Genomic DNA, 20,467 nt, shown 5'->3' with positions numbered 1-20,467 from the left:
CCAGCATTGCCCAAGTGGCTGAGCATCAGATATTCAGAGTTGTTCAGTTTGACTGCAGGGTTGGCACTTTTCAATAAAGAAGTGGGTTTGGGGTTGCAGTTTTGGCACTTGTCTCTAAAAGGTTCAGCATCACTGGTCCAATTTAATAAATAACAATTAACTCATGATTTCAGAAAAAAGAATATACTCATCACGAGAGATAATTTTAAAACACGAGTGAAAACAAATTTATTGTAGAATTACAGCACAAGTTCTAGCTTCTGGATATTAAAATAAAGAGCCTTTGTTCCTCCTTACCCACAGCCCCGCCAGCATTTGTTATTGGTGGATTTCATGATAGCAGCCATTCTTTCTGGAGTGAAGTGGAATCTCAGCATTGTTTTCATTTGCATCTCTCGAATGACCAGTGATGTTGAACATTTTTTCATGTATTTATTTGCTATTTCTACTTCTTTATCTGAGAAATGTCTGTTCATTTCAGCTGCCCATTTTTCGATTGGGTCTTTAAATTTGGGAGGTCTGATCTTTTTAAGTTCTTTATAGATTTGAGATAGTAGATCTTTGTCTGAGGAAGAGCAGGTGAAGGTTTTTTCCTACATTGTGGAGTGTAGACTGGTGCAACCACTGTGGAAATCAGTATGGAGATACCTCAAAGAACTAGAACTGGAAGTCCCATTTGACCCCGCTATTCCACTGCTGGGGATCTTCCCCAAAGAATTAAAAGAATCATACCACAGTGATATATGTGCACCCATGTTCATAGCAGTGCAGTTTGTAATAGCTAAAACTTGGAAACAGCCCAAATGCCCATCAACTGGAGACTGGATAAAGAAAATGTGGTTTTTTTTTAAATGTAGTACTACTCAGCCATAAAAAATAAGAAATTAGAGACATTTATAGCTAAGTGGATGCACATTGAGGCAATACTCTTAAGTGAAATAAATAGGACACACGTGTAAATACCGAATAGTTTCTCTGGTGTGAGAAACTGAAAGTGTAAATAAGGGCTAAATGTATAATAGGTCATGTGAAATAGGAAGAAAAGGGGCAAAGGGGAAGGAAGTGGGAGGGCTAGGGGAAAGGATAGAAGGGAATGGGATTAATATGAGAAAATGGAAAAATAGGAGCAAAATCTTTGTAAAGAGGGAGGACTGGAGGGGTTGAAGGGAGGGCTGGGCAAGGGTGAAAAATAAGAACCAAGAGAGACTATGGAAAGGTGCAAATTTCCAAAGATGAATGTCATTATATTGTATATCTAAAATGTACCAATGATTAGAATGAATAATCGATAATGCAAAATGGGAAGAAAAGGTCCAAAGGGGTAGGGGTAGTGGGAGGGGCAGGGGAAAGGAAAGAAGGGAAAAGAAATATGATGAGAAATGGAAAAAATGGAAGTAAAGTCTTTGTAAATAGGGAAGGGTGGAGGGCGTGAAGGGAGGGCTAGGAATGGGGAAAAAATAAGAACCAAGATGCATTATGTAAAGGTACAATTCCCAATGAGAAATGTAATTGTGTTGTATACCTACAATGTACCAATAAAAGAATTTAATATTGTAGGGGACAGGGGAAGGGGACGTTACCAGAACCTCTGCAGTTAGTCCTGGTCTCCTGCGAGCCACGGTAGCACACGGCGAATTACAGGAAAGGTAGAAAAATGAGACTGAGAAGAAGCTGAGCTTTGGGTCTGATCAGTGCTGCTCTGGGCAGCAAAGACAAAGCCCCCAGTTTACCACACCTTTTATTCAGTACATCGGGAGAAACAAATGTAACAAATGACTTGCAGAGAGTTCAATAGTTCACATTGGGATAAACAAGGTGTAACGGAAGGCTTGCAGAGAGTTCAGTACATCTCCAGCAAACAAGATGTTAATCAGTCCAAGAACAATGAGGAACTGAGCAGATGTTTGTTCTCCCAGGATGTTTCTTGTCCTGGAGAATCACAGCATCACTGGATCACTGAAGTCTCAGTTGTGACCAGAGGCCAAACTGGAGTTATTCTGTAGCTGGGCTGTAGGCAAGAGAACTAGGCTAACCAAATGATTTATCCCTAGAATTATGTAGCATTGTTCCCAACATAATATAGAAAAAATAAAAAAATTAAAAAAATAAAGAACCTTCATCATCTTGATTATTTCAGTGAAATAAAAGTGAATGAATGCAGAACTATAGACATGGAAAATGGTGCCAGAAAAAGACAAAAAGTAGAAGGAACATATGAGAGTCATGTTGTAGTTAACATGTCACTTGGGGCCTGCTCTGTGCCTCAAGTCCTTGAATGTACAAAAAAAAATGCAGGTTCAAAGTCATGCAGTTTAAAACATTTTTTCTTTTAAGAATTTAAAACTTTCCTTGGCATTTTGCACATTGCTTTTTGTGTGTATAATAGTCAGCTTTCTGTTACTGTAACAAAATACCTGACATAGCCAACTTATAAAGAGAAAAAGTTTATTTTGGCTAACGGTTTCAGAGGTTTCAGTTCATGGTTGGGTAACATCGCTGGGATGGGGGGCAGCACATTGTGGCAGTAGTTTGTAATGGAGCAGAGCCATTTGACTCATGGCAGGGAAGTAAAAGAAAAAGAATGATAAAGGGGCCAGGATATCACACTACCATTTGAGAGTATGGACCAGTCACTCTAAAACTTCCCAAGAAGTCCCAGCTCCTCAAGTTTCCTCCACCTCCCAATAACACCAAGCTAGAGATCAGCACCATGGAGATGTAGGCCTTCTTGGGATGGTCGATCCACACCACAGCTGTATGTGCAGGTGTGAAAGAGAGTTCTTTGCAGGACATTTAGGTTTCTATACTTGCCAAGTTAAATCTTTTAGTAGGAGATACTGTTCATTGATAGTGTCTTAGTTATTTTCTCATCACTGGGACAAAACACCTGACACCCAAAATTAAAGGAGGAAAGGTTTATTTTAGCTCACAGTTGAGGCTTCACTACATGGTTGGCTGGCACCAAGGCAGGGCAGCATGGCAGAGGGGCATCGTAGAGGAGAAACAGTCTGTGGCAGAGCAGGCAGGAGGCAGCAGTAACAGTCACCAGCAGCAAGCTTCTCTTTCCCTTTTATCCCATCTAGGCTACCCAGTGTGGGTCTTCCCATTACCCACACCCAGACAATGATAAACCAGTTAATTAGTGGACTAATACAGTACCACACACCCTTAATCCCTGCACTACACCCCTAATCTACATTCATACACCCTAGACCTACCTGTGAGTGCATGAGGCTTTTCAGGGGACATTCAGATACAAGCCATAACAGATAGTATATCAAATAAACATATTTTCATTATTAGTTTCAATTTACTTCTCACTTTATTCTCCAAATGTTCCTTAGGAATATGTAGACTTCTGTTCCTATTTCATACTCAGAGATGATATTTCTAAAAAATCTGAGCTTCCCAGATGTACCATGACTTCTCTCTTTTTAAAATATATTCCCCATTTGCTTTCAAATGTCTTAAAAGGATAAAATGTAGTTATTTTCTGTCATTGTTATATTATCTTACATAAAAGTAGAAAATACAAAAATATTCTCAGAGACTTTTCCCAATGAAGTCGAATTCTCAATGTGTTACCTGCCTTATTCATACCCTAAATAATTCTGTGTAAAGTTTTCTATTAAGAGGTGAGAGCATATGAATCACTCTTACCCTGTTTAATGGCTTTTTAAAATGTGTGCAATTTTCTTTAATATGGAACAGGTGGAGAATAACCAGGAGACACCTTTGTTGGTATGGAGAAGTAACTGGATTGTTCTCATGCTAATGTTTACCATCCTCAGCTGCAGATGCCTGCACCATCAGACTCCTTTGACCTTTCTCAGAGAAGGATTTAAATGGAGAAGCTCTGCTTGTTTGCAGCAAATCTGTTTTGTGGATAATGTAGGAAAAGACATGGTGGTATCTCCTTGTCTAGATGTGACTGTTGTGTTGTTGAAATCAAAGGCAGATGTAAAAGGATGTTCTGTGAGGTACTCAAATCAAGAATTTTGAGTGGTGTAGGTTACTAATAATACATTTGGCCTAATCTTCCACTTCTTAAGTGAAGAAACGCAACTATTTTCTATAAAACACATTTTGAAAATGCTACTTGGGAACTTTGGGTGTGGGATAATTCTCAGGGAGATTGTATTACATGCTGTCATCAGGTCTGCCAGGCCAGTCTTAGGCCAGCCCCTAAGACTTTTTCTGTGTCCATTCAAAAGAGCTCACTCACTTAATATCTTCGCACTTATTAAATGAGAATAAGTGGATTTACATGGACATAACTATAGCTTGTGCTTCAATTTAGAACAACCTTCCTGGGTCCTATCGCCTAGCTACAAATTTCAGGAATATTGCCCCAGGTGGCTTGGTCCCACCCTACCATTCCTTTTTTTTTTCCAGTTTCAAAGAAATTTAATATTATTTACACAGTTAAGGAACAGGTGATACATTTTCATTTGTTAGAAACTGATCTTTCTATAATAAAATAGATTTTAAACTCTGTGTATGTCATTACTGCTAAGGAAATCTTAGCCCTTGTCTGCCTTAAAACAGTATTTGATATAACTTTTGCTGTGCAGTCAGGCCTTCTATTAATTCACCAACTCATTTAAGTCATCCTGTTTTACACTTAAGTCTACAGAGCCGAGGATCCTATTTACTATGGAAATACATTTTTTTTTTTTGCTCTGGTTGTGATAATTGAGACAAAAAAAGATAAACCCACAACATTTTTTTTTTGGTACCAGGAATCAAACTCAGGTCCTTGTGCTTGCAAGGCAGGTGGCAGAACCACTGAGCTAAATCCCTGGCCCCAAACCCACAGATCTTGTTATATCACTTAGGACAAGATAAAAGATCCCAGTTTATGCTTGTAACCATAGCCTGAGTTGTAGGCTCCATTGCTCCAAATAAATAGCTCTTATAGTACTTAATTAGGCCCTAGTATCTAAACAACAAAATAATTTCCCAGATAAATAGCCTTATAGATTTGTTGCTCTGTGGTGACACTATTAACAACCTAGCACATCATCCTTGTTTTAAAGCTGTAACTACACCAAGCATTGATTAAGCTTAAGTATATAGATAATTTTAGTCCCAAGAGCTGTGTTCTGTGCTCTCCAAAAATATCTCTTGGGATGTAACACAAAATTTAAGTCCTCACAATAGTAATTTTATTAAATTAGTTACTTTATAAAACATTGCAGATGTCATACTTGTGAACATAACAATTTACCAAACTGTAGTTAACTGGTGCAGTTTGCTGAGCATGTTTTATAAAGGAAAGGAAATGCCATGACCCTGTTAAAGTTGTTCCACAGCAGCCTAGAAGAAGAAAAGAGATTTGTTTCTCAGACACTTGAATTTGGTAGTTTCCCTCCCCCATCCTGAAGCATGCCATCAATAGAAATAGTCTAATAAATTAAATACTAGATGGTCTATGCACTCAGCAGATTCCACAGTAATTATTGTACTGCAATAATGGAGAAGTTTACCTTCTTCAGCTTCAAAGTTGGAGGGTTTTGGTCATTTAATTTTTAAATATCTTTACTCTGAGATAAGCAGTCTTCTTCACAATGGATTTCTAATATCCTCATTCTCAATTTTAAGACAAAGCAATTTTAATACTAGGTGCACACCACATGCCCTTGCTGCAAACTGCTTTTCTTGACAAGTTATGAAGTAGTTCAAGGAGGGATAGTTAAGGCTGTATTACTGAATGGTGCTGGTAAATACTACATAATTTTTTGTCATGTTGCGATCTTTGTTTCCAATTTAGTGAATGCTATAGACTCATATAGCAACATTATTGCTATATGACAACATATGACAACATTATTAGATCTGTTTTTAAACTATGATTTAGTAGCAATTGAAGTTCCTGATTTTAACCCCTTTGCAGCAAGATCTGAGTTCCCTCATTTGCACATTAGCACCTAAGTGTCAAGGTGTTGAGTAACCAGCACAGATACTGCACTTCTGATTGTAGCATTTGGCAGAACTGAAAGAAAAAGAAGTTGTGCTGCATGTTGAAGGGATTGTGGGCAACAGAAAGAAGACACCAGAAGATAAAATGTCACATGAAGTCTTCATAGTCTTGTATATATCCTCCATCATAACCGCCATAATCTGCCAGATGGTCTTTCATGGTGGCCTTTAATCCCCCTCCAGGAACCACACTTTTCTTCTTTTTGGCTTGGCTTTGCTTTTCTTGCTTCTGTTTTTCACTGCAAAGCACAGTGAGTGAATTGGTAATCTTTTTCAAGTCATCAATTACCAATGAAATACACACATCTTGAACTAAGGCTTCAAAAAACTGGCATAATACAGTGACTTTTCATATTGTGTAATTTTATCTTTTAGTAATTTTCCAAACTCTGTGAAATCATCTCTTGAAGATGGATTCATAGCATCAATTCCATAAACTGTATTATTAACACCAAAAGTTTCTTTTGCTAATTCAAGGTCTGACTCTTTCTGTAATTTCTTTAGCCACAGTTCATGTGCTAATTGTTCTCCCAGTGTCAGCACTTTAGGTTCTTCAGGTTCTTCTAACCTCTTTTTAATTTCTTCTTGCCTTTTCTTCTGTTGCCATTCTTTCTCTTTTATATTCTCTGCTATTTTTTTCTTTTCTTTTTTTTCCATTAAGTTCCTTGGTACATTTTAGGTATAAAATACAGTTACATTCATCATTGGGATCTGGTACCATTACATGAGTCTCTTGGTTCTTATTTTTTTCCCCTTCCCTTGCCCTCCCTTCACCCCCTCCACCCTTTCCTATTTGCAAAAACTTTGTTTCCATTTTTTTCCTTTTCTCATATTTTTTCTTTTCCTTTTTTCCTTTCGCTACCCCTCCCACTTCCCCTGCTCCTTAGACCTTTTCTTCCTGTTACACAATATCAATTATACATTTTTAAAATTACAATATCAAGATCTAGGAGACATTACCACAGATTTTACAGAATTTAAAAGGATATAGAAAGCATATTACAAAAATATTTTTTGAAATAAATTTGACAACTTCTAAGAAGTACCTTGGAAGACAAATTAATGAAACTAACTCTGGAGGAAATATAAAATTTGAATAGCACCTATTAAAGAAAGTATATTCCTAGCTTGAAAACCTACCTATATGACAACAGCAGGCTCATATACATTTTAGCTGATAAATTATATCAAACAATTGAAGTAGAAAATAGAAGGAACACTTCTCCCCTCATTTTAGGAACTCAACATTGTGCTAATCCTAAAATTGGATAGAGATAATAGAAGAAAAAGTATGAACATAGATAGAAACTTGTTTAACAAAGCAAACTATTAGAAGTCAGATCTGGCAGGATGTAGAAAGTGGTTTTGTTATAGGGATGGCAGTGTTGGTTCAGCATTGGAAGATCCACCCCCAAAAGTCATCATTTTAACAGAGGAAAGGAAAAAGACATATGATCTTGTTACTAGTTGGAGAAAAAGTATTGGACTAAATTCCACAGCTGTTCATGGTAAAAGCTACCAGGAGACTGGAAGTAGAACAGAAACTTCTCAACAGATTAAAGACATGTACTCCATACTTCCAGTGAGAACGCCTTATATGAATGGAGAAGATACAATGCTTTCTCCTTAAGGTGGGGAACAAGGGCAGATATGCTTACTCTTTATCTGTCCATTAAACTTTGAAACCTAGGCCCCACCAAAATAGTCTGGCAATAAAATGACACAATTAGGATAGGATTGGCAAGGTAGAAGCAAAATCTTTATATGTAGATGAAATGATCATCTACAGAGAAAATACTAAGAAATCTCTAGGAGCCCCTAGAACTTGTATTTGAATTTAGCAGGATTAGAAAACACAAGGTACATATAAAAATTCAGGTCTCTGTATACTTGCTATAAATGAAGAATTGGATATTGAAATTTAAAAGTTATGTAGGAGTACAAAGGACCTGGAAAAGTTTTAAAAAAGCAAAACAAAAAACAAAAAACCAAAAAACCAAAAGCAGTGTTGGAAGACGTTTAGTACTTAATTTTAAGACTTCTTCTAAAGCTACAGTAATCATGGCAGTGTTGGTGTAAGGAAAGGCATATAGATCATTGGAATAAAACAGAGAATCTAGAAATAGAACCGCACATATATGGTCCACTGAGTTTTGAAAGATTATTTAACATTAGCATTTTATAGAATAGAAACTCAATTCAAGAGCCAAGGAAGAGAGAGTGTTTTCAGCAAATGGCACTAGAACACCTGGTATCCGTACATAAAAAATTAAGCTCAACCCTTTATTTCCATACATGAAAATAACTTGAAGGGATCTATTAACCTAAATATGAAAGCCTAAAAGTATAAAACTTTAAGAAGAAATTATAAGGGAAAACGTTTATGAATTCAGGGTAGGCAAGAACTACCTAGGATACAAAAGACATGATGTATAAAAGAAAAAAATTGATAAGTGAAATTCCATCAAAATTTAGAACTTTAAATGACATCATTAAAATGGAAAGTAGTCCTTAAACAGACCATATTTACAATGCATATAACCTATGAGCAGAATATATAAAGAATTCTTAGAGCTCATTAATAGACAACCCAATTAAAAAGTAGACATAAGAAGATGATAAATAGCCGGTATAGCACAAGGAATGGTGTGTAACTCTAGAATCAGAAAAATACTAATCTGTACAATAATAAGATTGAATTATACACTCATTAGGGAGATGAAGTTAAAAGTTTTAAAAGCCTTGTCATGACTTTTTCTTTTTGTTGGTTTCTCCCCCTTTGCATTTAATTTGTCACACCCAATGGATTCATTCTGCTGGGCCTCCTGGGGTTGTGATCCTCATTGTCTTTTCCTAGGGTATTGTCTAAAATATTTTGGAGTGCTGGTTTGATATTCATGAAGTTCCTGAGGTGCTCTTTATTATGAAAGTATCTTATTTCTCCATCAATTTTGAAAGATAATTTTACAGGGTACATCAATCTGGGTTGAAGGCTGTTTTCCTTTAGGGCTTGAAATACATCACTCCAAGATCTTCTTGACTTGAGGGTTTGCATTGAGAAGTCTGCTGTGATTGTGATGGGCTTTCCTTTGTATGTGATTTGTTTCTTTTCTCTCACTGCTTGTAGAATTTTGTTCTTCTGTTGGATTTCTGGAATCCTAACTAGTATATGCCTATGTGTAGATTGTTTTTGATTAAGGCTAGCTGGAGTCCTATATGCCTCATTTATCTATGTGTCAAGTTCTTTTCCCCTCCTTGGGAAGTTTTCTGCCATCACTTCTGTGAACAGTTTTTTTATGTTATCTGCACTCTCTCCTCTTTCTTCATTGACTCCAATCAGTCTTATGTTATTCTTCTTTGCATCATCTAGCAGCTGCTGCATTTATTTCTTATGTTCCTTTACACTTTTAAAGCAATTTTTCTTTTCCTGGTCACTAATTGCAATCTTTTCTTCTATATCTGAAATTCTATCCTCACATTGGTTCATTCTGCTGTGCAGACTTTTGATGGAGTTTTTAATCTCCTGGAAATCTGTTTGCATCTGTTTTATGGATTCTGTTTGTTTCCTACATTGGGATTCCATCATGTTCCTCAGATCCTCTATTGTTTTATCTGTGTCCTCTCTAGTTTTATTAATCATGTCTTGCACCATGAGTACAATCTTTGCTGTTATCTGAGTAATTATTTCTGATTTCATTTTTCCCAGATCCTCTCTTGTTGCCAGTTCAGAGAGTCCAGGTGGTTGTGTATCAGAGTGTTCCATCTTGTTTCCCTTTGGGGTTGCTGTAGGTGATCTGGAAGTCTGTTTTTGAGGCTTGTTTATGTGTCTTCTCATTTCCACGGCGGGGCGGCGGGGGGGGGGGTGTGTGCTTCTGGCACCTGCGAGGCTCACCTTCTCTGCCCTAGGACCATGGGATGGCAGCAGGGGAGCTTCCTTCTGGGTGCTGGGACTGGTTCAGCTTCTCTGCCCTAGGAGCTTGGGATGGTGGTGGGGGACTCTGCTATTTTTTTCTTTTCTGAAATTTTATTTCTGGTTTTACTTCTGCTTCCTCTTCTTTGTCATCTTCATTATCATCCCAGTTATCCTTTATGTCCTTGTGTTTGTCCTCACCTTCCCAGCAGTCCCCTCTGGCAGTACCACTGCCCACCACCTTCCGCACCAGGTCTTCCATGGAGAATGTGTCTGCATCCCAGGAGTCAGAGTCACCCGCCGCCCCTACCATTCCTTTTTGAAGACTCTGCTATACATAACCAACAGTCTTTTCCCACTCACCTGAGAAAAAGTTTTAGAGTGAGGAATAAATATATCCCTCCATTTAAATGAGTGCCAGGCCCTGGGCTAAGTACAGACAGACACATGGCCATGAGGTCAAGGTCTTACTCTCAGAAACTGGGATGTCTGGTCCAGAAGACACACAACAGGTAGAAACACAGTGTATGAGTCAACAGGAAAAGGAAGGCACATTCACAGTAGGGTCCTTGAAGAAGGGCTTGTTCCCTAAGGTAGGATATGCCCCTCTAGGGGATTGTTAATGCACCAGGCTCAGAAGAAGGGAGATGCTGGCATTACCCTGAGGCCGGAGGAGAAACTTGTAGGAATGTCCCCTTGAGAGGTACAGGAAGTGACACATCTGCATTAGAGCAGCCCTGCAGGGAGAGCACCTCTTGAATAACACCCTGATCTTCCTTTCTCCCCTTCTTCCCATCTCCTGCTAGGGCTCCCTACTGAAGTCACACTGTAGCTAGAGCACACAGGAGTGCATCATTGTAGAGCATATAGGACAAGCTTCTGGACAGGAAGGAGAGGAGCAAGTGGAGCAAATACCTCCGAAGACACACAGCGAACCCATCGAGAGGTCCCCTCCAGCAGGGAAACAGTGAAGACCAGATGTGGGCCTCCTGGCCTGACAAGTTTCATGAGAGTTCACCCAGCCTACAACTGAAACTTGGACTACACAAACCTGACTTGAAGGGAGAGCAGCTAGAAGGATATATAGGAAGTATTCTTGAATTCTGAATAACGAAGAGTTTCATGATGAGAAACCTAGTTGCCGACACGAGGACATGGCCTGGTACACACAGGTAGACCTTGGTATTCTTTTGCATAAAGCAATTTCACAGGGCATCAGGATCAGGTGGTGTGGATGGCTCTGTGCTCCAGTGGATGAAATGAAAAATAATAGCATTCTGTAGTCACATCTGAATGCAGACAAAAGCATGACGATTGTCAAAGCCACAAAAATGGCCAAACATTCTTCTATTCTGGGTGAATGATGGCCCCTGGTTTACAAATGAGAGATTTAGCCTTGTTCCACTGCCTCCATGTTATTAATAAGGTTTATTAAGAAGCTCAATCGTAGCTTCACCCTCACTTCCTGATGGCATGCATCACTAGCCGAAGTGCAAGGCCTTCCTTTCTACTCACATCCATCCATCCATCCTGGCCCCAATCCTAAGTCCACACTAACCTTTGAACCCAGATGTGCCTGGTTCTCCATACAGCCTGTTTGCTTTCTCTGTAAAGAGTAGGAAGAAGCTCAGTTGGCTCAAAAAAAAAAAAGAAAGAAAGAAAAGAAAAGAAGAAGAAGCTCAACTGGCTCAATGCACCAATGTGCTTTGGGAGGGTTTGGCTGTAGGATATTGACACTGGTTACAATTGGGAAAAGATATTTTAGGCTAATAGTGCAGAATGTAAAAATATATCAAATGGAAAGAATATGATATATTGGCAAAGTTGCAAACAGTTAACGATGCTTGAAACTATCTGTGTTTGTTAGAGGCTGTAAATATACTCCCAGGCAAGTGATTAAAAAGAAATTTTACTCTTTCCTAGCTTGTGTAATTAGGTGAGGAAAATAAATAGCATGTAATAATTGGGGGAAAATTGTACATTTTGGAATAACCCTAAATTTACCCATGTGTGAAAGTTAAAATAGCTTCTTTCTAGATTGTCTGATTGGAAAATTATAATAAATTCACAGAGCTGTGCTTTGCTAATTTTTTTTCTGGGAGGGACAAAAATATGGCTTCCATTGTGAGTGTCCTAAACAAGTTTAATTTACCTTCTGGATAATCCAAACCCCTGTGGGATTGTGACAAAATATGAGGTGACTTGGAAGGAGGGTAAGACAATAAGAGGCATTTTACACAGAGCCAGGAAGTTTCAGTTGTTCTTTGAAGACACAGGGGAGTTGCTTCTGAAGTTATAGTTGGCATCTTGCTGTTTTGTGATTTTTCTCTTCAAACCATCATAAATAAAGTAATAGCTGCTAAAATGAATATAGCATTTACTGCATGGCAGGCATCATGCTAAGCACTTGGCACATATTCATCTGTTTAATCTGCACAAGGACCTTGTGAGGTAAATGCTGCAATGACTTTGGGAATGGTTAGGGAGTCTGTCCAGGGTGTATCAGTCAGTGCTTACTAGAGAAATAGACTTAATGCAAGATAAACAAATATCTAAGAATTTACAAGATTGGCTTCCAAGTGGCCACCAGTGGATTGGCTTCCACACTACCAGGTGTGGAAAAGTACACAAGGTCAGTCTGTGTGCTGAGGATCTGAAAGGTCCAGTCAAATGCCTGGAGTCCACTGTAGTGTCCTGTGTGAGTCTGTATGAGAGGCTGAAGGCTCTGTGATGGAGGCCAGGAAATGCTGTTCAAGGTGAAGGTGAAGACTGCAGCTCCTCCAAAGAAACAAAGTGAGCCTTTCCTCCTCATTTCCCTTTTATTCCATTCAGGCAACAGCCTCTTGGCTGCTGTCACACCCAGGGTGGGTCTTCTGTCTTCAGTAAACCCCTTCAGTCACACCCAGAACTGTGCTGACCCAATTTAGTTGGGCAGTTCTCATTCAAATTGACACAATCCCTTAACTATCACACAAAGCCACATAGCTAGTATGGAAGGAGCAGAGCCCAAACCCAGGACTGCTGTCAGCAGTATGCGCTTCACGGACTCGAGTGAGGACAGGGTGTGGAGCAGATCTCTGCAGGCCTTCCCTTGGGGGTACCTTCTGGGCATGCTGGACAGCAAGGCCTAGTCCAGACATCCGAGATGGTTGTGGAGAGTCTGGTGTTTGCCAGCTGCTGCCCCACTCTGCATGGAGGAGCAGAGGCTTGGACTCACTCAGTGCAGCAGTGAGCCCCTCTGCCTTTCCGCAGCTGGGTGAACACCCTAGGGTAGGCTGGTCCAAGCCTGCACCCCCTGACTTTAGGCCCCGGGTGGCTGCCTTGGCTGTGGATGCCAGAGGGCCGTGATCAGGGCTCTCCAGGGGCCCTGGAGAGGGGCTGGCTGCGTGGCCTCCCCTCAGCTTGCAGGGCTCAGGTTCCAGGGTCCCTCATCAGCTGCTTCCATCCAGGTCCCTGACGTCTCCAGGTGTCTGGTGCCGCTCCCTTTGCCTCCTGAATTCTCACTGCCATCACAGCTAATTAGGGCACTGGATCTAAAACCAGGGCCCATATCTCATGCCACATTCTGGCATTCATTCTGCACCTTGTAAACTCAGCCCCTCATTGCAATATTGCCATGAAATCCCTCTCCACTTAGCAAAGCTCCTTCTTCTTTAAAAGGGTTTCTATTGCTTGGCTAACAAAATGAACCTAATGCTTTAAAGCCAGGCAGCACTCTGCTTCAAACTCCTGATTCTCAGAATCCCTTGCTTTTGTAACAGCTGTAAGGCTGTCAGTAGACAACGGCAAGCCCTCTTAAAACAACTTCAAAGTTTTCAGAGAAGAGGTCTTTGATTTCTTTTGTTAGGTTGATTCCTAGGTATTTCAGTTTTTTGGATGCTATTGTGAGAGGAATTATTTGCCCTATTTCTCTCTCAGTGAGTCTGTCATTCGTGTAGAGGAAAGCTATTGATTTTTGTGTGTTGACCTTGTAACCAGCTACTTGACTGAATTTGGTTATCAAGTCTAGAAGACTTTTGGTGGAGTTCTTGGGGTCTTCTATATAGAGTATCATGTCATCTGCAAATAATGACAATTTGACTTCTTCTTTTTCTGTTTTTATTCCTTTTATTTCTTTCTCTTGTCTAATTGCCATGGCTAATGTTTCCAGAACTATATTGAACAAGAGTGGTGATAGTGGACATCCTTGTCTTGTTCCTGATTTTAGTGTGAAGGATTTCAGTTTTTGACCATTTAGTATGATATTGGCTGTTGATTTTTCATAGATGGTTTCTATCAGTTTGAGGTAGAGACCATCTATTCCAATTTTTTGTAGGGTTTTTATCATAAATGCATGTTGGATTTGTCATTCAAGAGATGCAAATGAAAACAACACTGAGATTCCATTTCACTCCAGAAAGAATGGCTGCTATCATGAAATCAACAATAACAAATGCTGGCCAGGCTGTGGGGAAGGAGGAACCCTGCTCCACTGCTGGTGGGAGTGTAGACTGGTGCAACCACTGTGGAAATCAGTATGGAGATACCTCAAAGAACTAGGACTGGAAGTCCCATTTGACCCCATTATTCCACTGCTGGGGATCTTCCCCAAATAATTAAAAGAAACATACCACAGTGATATATGTGTGCCCATGTTCACAGCAGCACAATTTGTGATAGCTGAAACTTGAAAACAGCCCCAATGCCCATCAACTGGAGACTGTATAAAGAAAATGTGTTTTTTTACAAAATGGAGTACTACTCAGCCATAAAAAATGAGAAATTAGAGACATTTATAGCTAAATGGATGCACATTGAGGCCATATTCTTAAGTGAAATAAATAGTACACACATGTATAAATACCGAATAGTTTCTCTGATGTGAGAAACTGAAAGTGTAAATAAGGACTAAATGTATAATAGGTAATGTGAAATAGGAAGAAAAGGGGCAAAGGGGAAGGAGGTGGGAGGGGTAGGGGAAAGGATAGAAGGGAATGAGATTAATATGAGAAAATGGAAAAATAGGAACAAAATCTTTGTAAAGAGGGAGGACTGGAGGGCTTGAAGGGAGGGCTGGGCAAGGGTGAAAAATAAGAACCAAGAGAGATTATGTAAAGGTGCAAATTTCCAATGATGAATGTCATTATATTGTATACCTAAAATGTACCAATGATTAGAATGAATAATCGATAATGCAAAATAGGAATAAAAGGTCCAAAGGGGTAGGGGTAGTGGGAGGGGCAGGGGAAAGGAAAGAAGGGAAAGGAAAAATGATGAGCAATGGCAAAAATGGAAATAAAGTCTTTGTAAATAGGGAAGGGTGGAGGGGGTGAAGGGAGGGCTAGGAATGGGGAAAAAATAAGAACCAAGATGCATCATGTAAAGGTACAATTCCCAATGAGAAATGTAATTGTGTTGTATACCTACAATGTACCAATAAAAGAATTTAATTAAAGAAAACAAAAATCCCCAAAAAACAGCTTCAAAGCCAGTGTCACTGTTTGGGTTCCTAAATCTCCAAGCTTTGCACCTTTGATTTTGGGCTCATTTCTCTGCAGCTCCCAGCTCTGTGTTTACTGTGCAGATCACAGAGCCAAGGTTGAGCTAATCAGTCTGGATCCAATAATGGGCCTTTCTCCTTTTCTTCCTTTTGCTTTGATTATGCAGAGTTCTAGCAAGTACTCCATAAATTATGCAGAGCATTTCTTCAGTTGCAGTAGCATTCTGGTGGCATGATGATATGATTTCCTTGCTCTGTCCTGACATATGGTGAAATTTAATTGCATCTGACAATGCTCTGAGCCTAACGGTGCATCATAGCCATGCTGCACCCTGCCTGCCACACTCAGCAGAATTATCTCCTAGAAGGCTGTGGAGACGGCTGGCCACTTGCTGTTGTTACCCTGTTTTCTGTAATTCGTTAGCTTTCAACTACACACAGGGCTAATGATAAGTCATGAAGACACTGGACAGGGTAATCTTCTAGTATACATTTAATTTCCAAGTCAAAACAAATCTTTCTGCTTTTAGGATGATTTTTATTTTGGTGTTGTTGAGTGACTGACCTTCCTAAATTTTCCTGCTCTGTTTTCAGGGATGCTTTTATTATGTGGAGCTGGTGCTCATTGGGTTATCCCAGTTGTGGCATAGGGTTTGTATGTCCTGTAGTTAGCCTGGAATTGGGATTTTTAGGCTTATTAGAGAATTGATGTATAGAATGGAAAAAAGAATTTTTATAAAGCTGGTGATGGTTGTTATAAGAGATGAGAATTCCAAAAATCCTTGAAGAGAAACAGTTGGTCATCTCTGTCCATGTGTCTGTCTATGTCCTGCTTGAGCTAAAAATCTGGAAAATGTGGAAGAGGGCTATTAAAAATTCAAGCATAGCTCTGGAATTTTCTTAAGGTTGGGTAGATGGTGAGATCTTTGTTGCTAACCAAGGAAATAGTGTATTTGAATATCCTATATGACTCTGAAAGCAGCTTTCATATGAATTAGTTTTGAGTTCTAGTAAACATATCAAAGACATCTCCTGAACAGGCAGAGGTCAATGCAGAGATCTGGGGTGCTCCCACAATGTTGGCCACCCTCCTAGCCCACACCTCCCATGTTCTTCCCACCCTTCCTGAGTAGCCCCAGGGTGCAGGCAGCTGTGCCCCCAGGCCCATGGGGGTCCCTTTGAAGCTACTGAGTTTCAAGGAGAAATGTTAGATGTAGCACAGTACAGCATATGGATTTTTTCTTCCTTTGGGGCCAATACTTAGCCAATCATCAGGCAGTAAAATCAGGAGTTGAGCTTGGGGAAAGAGTTGAAAAAAGGTAAGAGACTATAATGGCATTTGCCTTTTTCTGATAAAGTTTGTTATTTGAATGCAGAGACCCTTTTTTGAAATATATCTTGCATGTTTAAATACATGCTTGTATTTTGAATTTGAATATTTGGTTTAAAAAATCAGGGCAGTATATGAACTCCTTTCCTCCAAGGTGTATTCCAGATAACTGAAGTGTTATACATGGAAGATGGAATACACTATTACACAATGGGGTGTTGCAAAACCAATCAAGTGAACCTCTGTTTAAAAATTACAAAACTTTAATACTGTAGCATCTTGTCTTCACAGAGCATTCAGATAATTAAGATTTGTGAGGAAATACTCATTTTACAGTACCTTAGCATTTATCTGGATGTAGTGTTTTACAAACAAGATTATTCACTAAGAGTCTTATTATGCTCTTATTTCATAGTAATCTTATGATTTTCAACGAGAAATGACAACATTTGGAACTTGCCAGAGAGAGAGCCAAGCTATACAGAATTTTAGAGTTCATTTCTAACTAAAAACATTGATAGCACTTATATTTCACATTCATTCATGAACCATTGTGTATTTTAATTTTTTCAATTTAGAGTATTGAATATGTAATAAGCATTATAATAAAACACTTGGTAAATATTACAGGATTTAGACTGGATTCAGTGAATATCTCCGTCCCTCTTCCAACCCATTCTTTTCCATCTTCTTCATCAGTATCATCTTGAATGTTATTTTTTTCCCCTATTTTCTTTCTGGTTTTATCACATGTCTCTAAAATATGCTTTTAAATTTGGAATTTTTTGAAATTTAGATGAATCAAATCATCATTCTGTATGAGTTGTCTACATTTTAAATTTTAGGTATAATAGATTTCTTTCAATGGCTGTATTTCATTACAAGATTATACATTATGCATCTGTGGTGCTGTAATTATGCTATAGACACTTGGTTTTTCACTATTTTACTACCACAGACAGTCCTGTTAAGAACAACTTTTATATACTTATTGGTATAAATGTGTCAAGCTTTTTTTTTGGTACTGGGATTGAACTCGGGACCTTGAGCTAGCGAGGCAGGTGGTGGAAACACTGAGCTAAATCCCGGCCCTACATGTGTCAAGCTTTGTCTCTCCTAGGATTGATAAATCTGGGTCATAAGGTGTGGACACCACCATTATTAGATGCCCTGAAATTTTCCTCAAGGTGATTTTATGATTGTTCAATCATATTTGCTGAACATCTACAGCCAATTGATCCATGTATCTTTGCCAGCACCGAGGCACTAACATTCTGTCCTGTCTGGGAGATATGAAGTGACATGTCACTATGTATTTCCGCTTGTTTTTTGATGAATATCAATGAGATGATCATATTTTCATAATATACTATTGGCTATTTGGGTTTTCTTTTATGTGCAGAGATCATTTAAGATTTTTGTTTATTTTGCTAGTGGGTTGATTTTATGAACAAAATCACGTCCCTTTAATTTGAAGATTGGACCTTGAAATTCAAAGGAGGGGTCATCAGGCATCCCTTGTTGCAAGTGGCAAAGCTGAACTCATCAAAACTCATCACAATGACACAGAATTTATCAGAAAGTTGAGAGAAGAGGGAAAAGTAATAGAACCACTGAAAGATTTTCATAAAGATGAAGTGGAATTTTAGGCAGAGAACTTGGCCTTCCTGAAGAATTAGTTTCCAGGCATCCATTCCCAGGCCTTGGCTTGGCTATCAGAGTAATATGTGCTGAGGAACCTTATATTTGTAAGGACTTTCCTGAAACCAATAATATTTTGAAAATAGTGGCTGATTTTTCTGCAAGTGTTAAGAAGCCTCATACATTATTACAAAGAGTCAAAGCCTGCACCACAGAAGAGGATCAGAAGAAGCTGATGCAGATTACAAGTCTCCATTCACTGAATGCTTTCTTGCTGCCAATCAAAACTGTAGGTGTGCAGGGTGACTGTCGTTCCTACAGTTATGTTTGTGGGATCTCCAGTAAAGATGAGCCTGACTGGGAGTCTCTTGTTTTCCTTGCTAGGCTTATACCGAGGATGTGTCACAACATTAACAGAGTTGTCTATATCTTTGGCCCACAGGTTAAAGAACCTCCTACAGATGTTACTCCTACTTTCTTGACAACAGGGGTGCTTAGTACTTTACGCCAAGCTGATTTTGAGGCCCATAACATTCTCAGGGAGTCTGGGTTTGCTGGGAAAATAAGCTAAATGGCAGTGATTTTGACACCATTACATTTTGATTGGGACCCACTTCAGAAGCAGCCTTCATGCCAGAGATCTGTGGTTATTCGAACCTTTATTACTAGTGACTTCATGACTGGTATACCCGCAACACCTGGTAAGGAGATCCCTGTGGAGGTAGTGTTAAAGATGGTCACTGAGATTAAGAAGATTCCTGGTATTTCTCAAATTATATATGACTTAACATCAAAGCCCCCAGGAACTACTGAGTGGGAGTAATAAACTTCTGTTAAAGTAAAAAAAAAAAAAAAGAAAAAAAAAAGAAGAAAAAGGGGCCGGGGATTTAGCTCAGTGGTTTCGCCACCTGCTGCATAAGTGCAAGGATCCGAGTTCGATCCCCAGTACCAAAAAAAAGAAAAAAAAAAAAAAAAGAATCAACAACTGGTAAGCCTTGGGTCCTCTCATGGAGAGGCGACCTGGACACAGGTGGGTAGAGAAGGAAGGTGATGCAAGGAAAGAGGAGAAGATGGCTGCTTGCAAGCCATAGAGAGAAGCTGCTGGTGAAACCAGCCCTGCCTGCATCTTGATTTCAGACTTGGAGCTCTGGAACTGTGAGAAAACAACTTTCTCTCATTTAGGCCACCCAGTGGGACTTTGTTATGCAGACCTGAGCAGACTAATATAGTTGTTAATTTTAACAATTTCTTTTATGATTGGTACTTAGTGTGCTTTTGAAAGAAATCCTTTCCCTTTCAAAGTCATGAAGGTGAACAATCTCCCATACTCTACTTCTAAGCGTTTAATTTAACATATTGTGTGTGTGCGTGGAAAGTAACTTGGGAGTGTATTTCTCTTACTCAAGAAAAACCTATTATCAGAATATGATTTAGAAAAGAAAGTCCAGGGGCCGGGGATTGATTTAGCTCATTGCTTTCGCCGCCTGCTGCGCAAGTGCGAGGGCCCGAGTTTGATCCCCGGCACCAAAAAAAAAAAGAAAGAAAGAAAGTCCACTGTTTCCCTCAATGAAGTTTCCATGCATGTGTGAGTATTCTTACTTGTTGTTTTCTAATACTGCATAGTTTTAAATATTATAGCCTTACAATAATTCTTGATAATTGATACAATGGCTACTCTCACCTATTTTATTTTGTTTTGTTTCTATAGGTTCTTAGCTATTCTTGAATGTTTGCTGTTCCAAATTTATCTTATTTTGGTTAAAATCATATTGAATTTATAAGCCAATTTTGGCAGACTTGGTATCAGATACAATAGTCAACCTGCCTGAGATTTTTTACTGTTCTAAATGACTGGCAATGCTCATAAGCAATCATCTCATTTTGCTGACTCGGCAAGCTGATTACTTGCCAGAAAAGAAGTCCCAAGTAATGCACTCTAGCTATTCACACAGTATTTCAGGACCACCTTTGATCTTCCTCTCAATTAATTCTGTAATTTTGGGACTCATTGTTCAGTATGCATTTGAAAAATTATTGATTTGGAATGTCTATGTAATGCAGAGTATATTTTCATGGTGAAACTTTTATTTGTGGAATAAAACAGCTTTCTGATTGTGTTTTCACG

The 20,467-nt window shown here is 39.1% G+C and overlaps 1 pseudogene; it reads right to left on the bottom strand.

Annotated features, from left to right (window-relative positions):
• Positions 1–5,973: 5,973 nt before the first annotated feature.
• Positions 5,974–10,205, bottom strand: LOC101719055 (eukaryotic translation initiation factor 3 subunit J-like; annotated as a pseudogene).
• Positions 10,206–20,467: the final 10,262 nt, after the last annotated feature.

The sequence above is a fragment of the Heterocephalus glaber genome, unplaced genomic scaffold, assembly GCF_053883595.1.
Source record: "Heterocephalus glaber isolate CG9 unplaced genomic scaffold, H.glaber_assembly_v1.0 deba00001733, whole genome shotgun sequence".
Lineage (NCBI taxonomy): Eukaryota > Metazoa > Chordata > Mammalia > Rodentia > Bathyergidae > Heterocephalus > Heterocephalus glaber.
The sequence above is the reverse complement of the archived record's forward strand: the minus strand, read 5'-3'. Positions and strand labels throughout refer to the sequence as shown.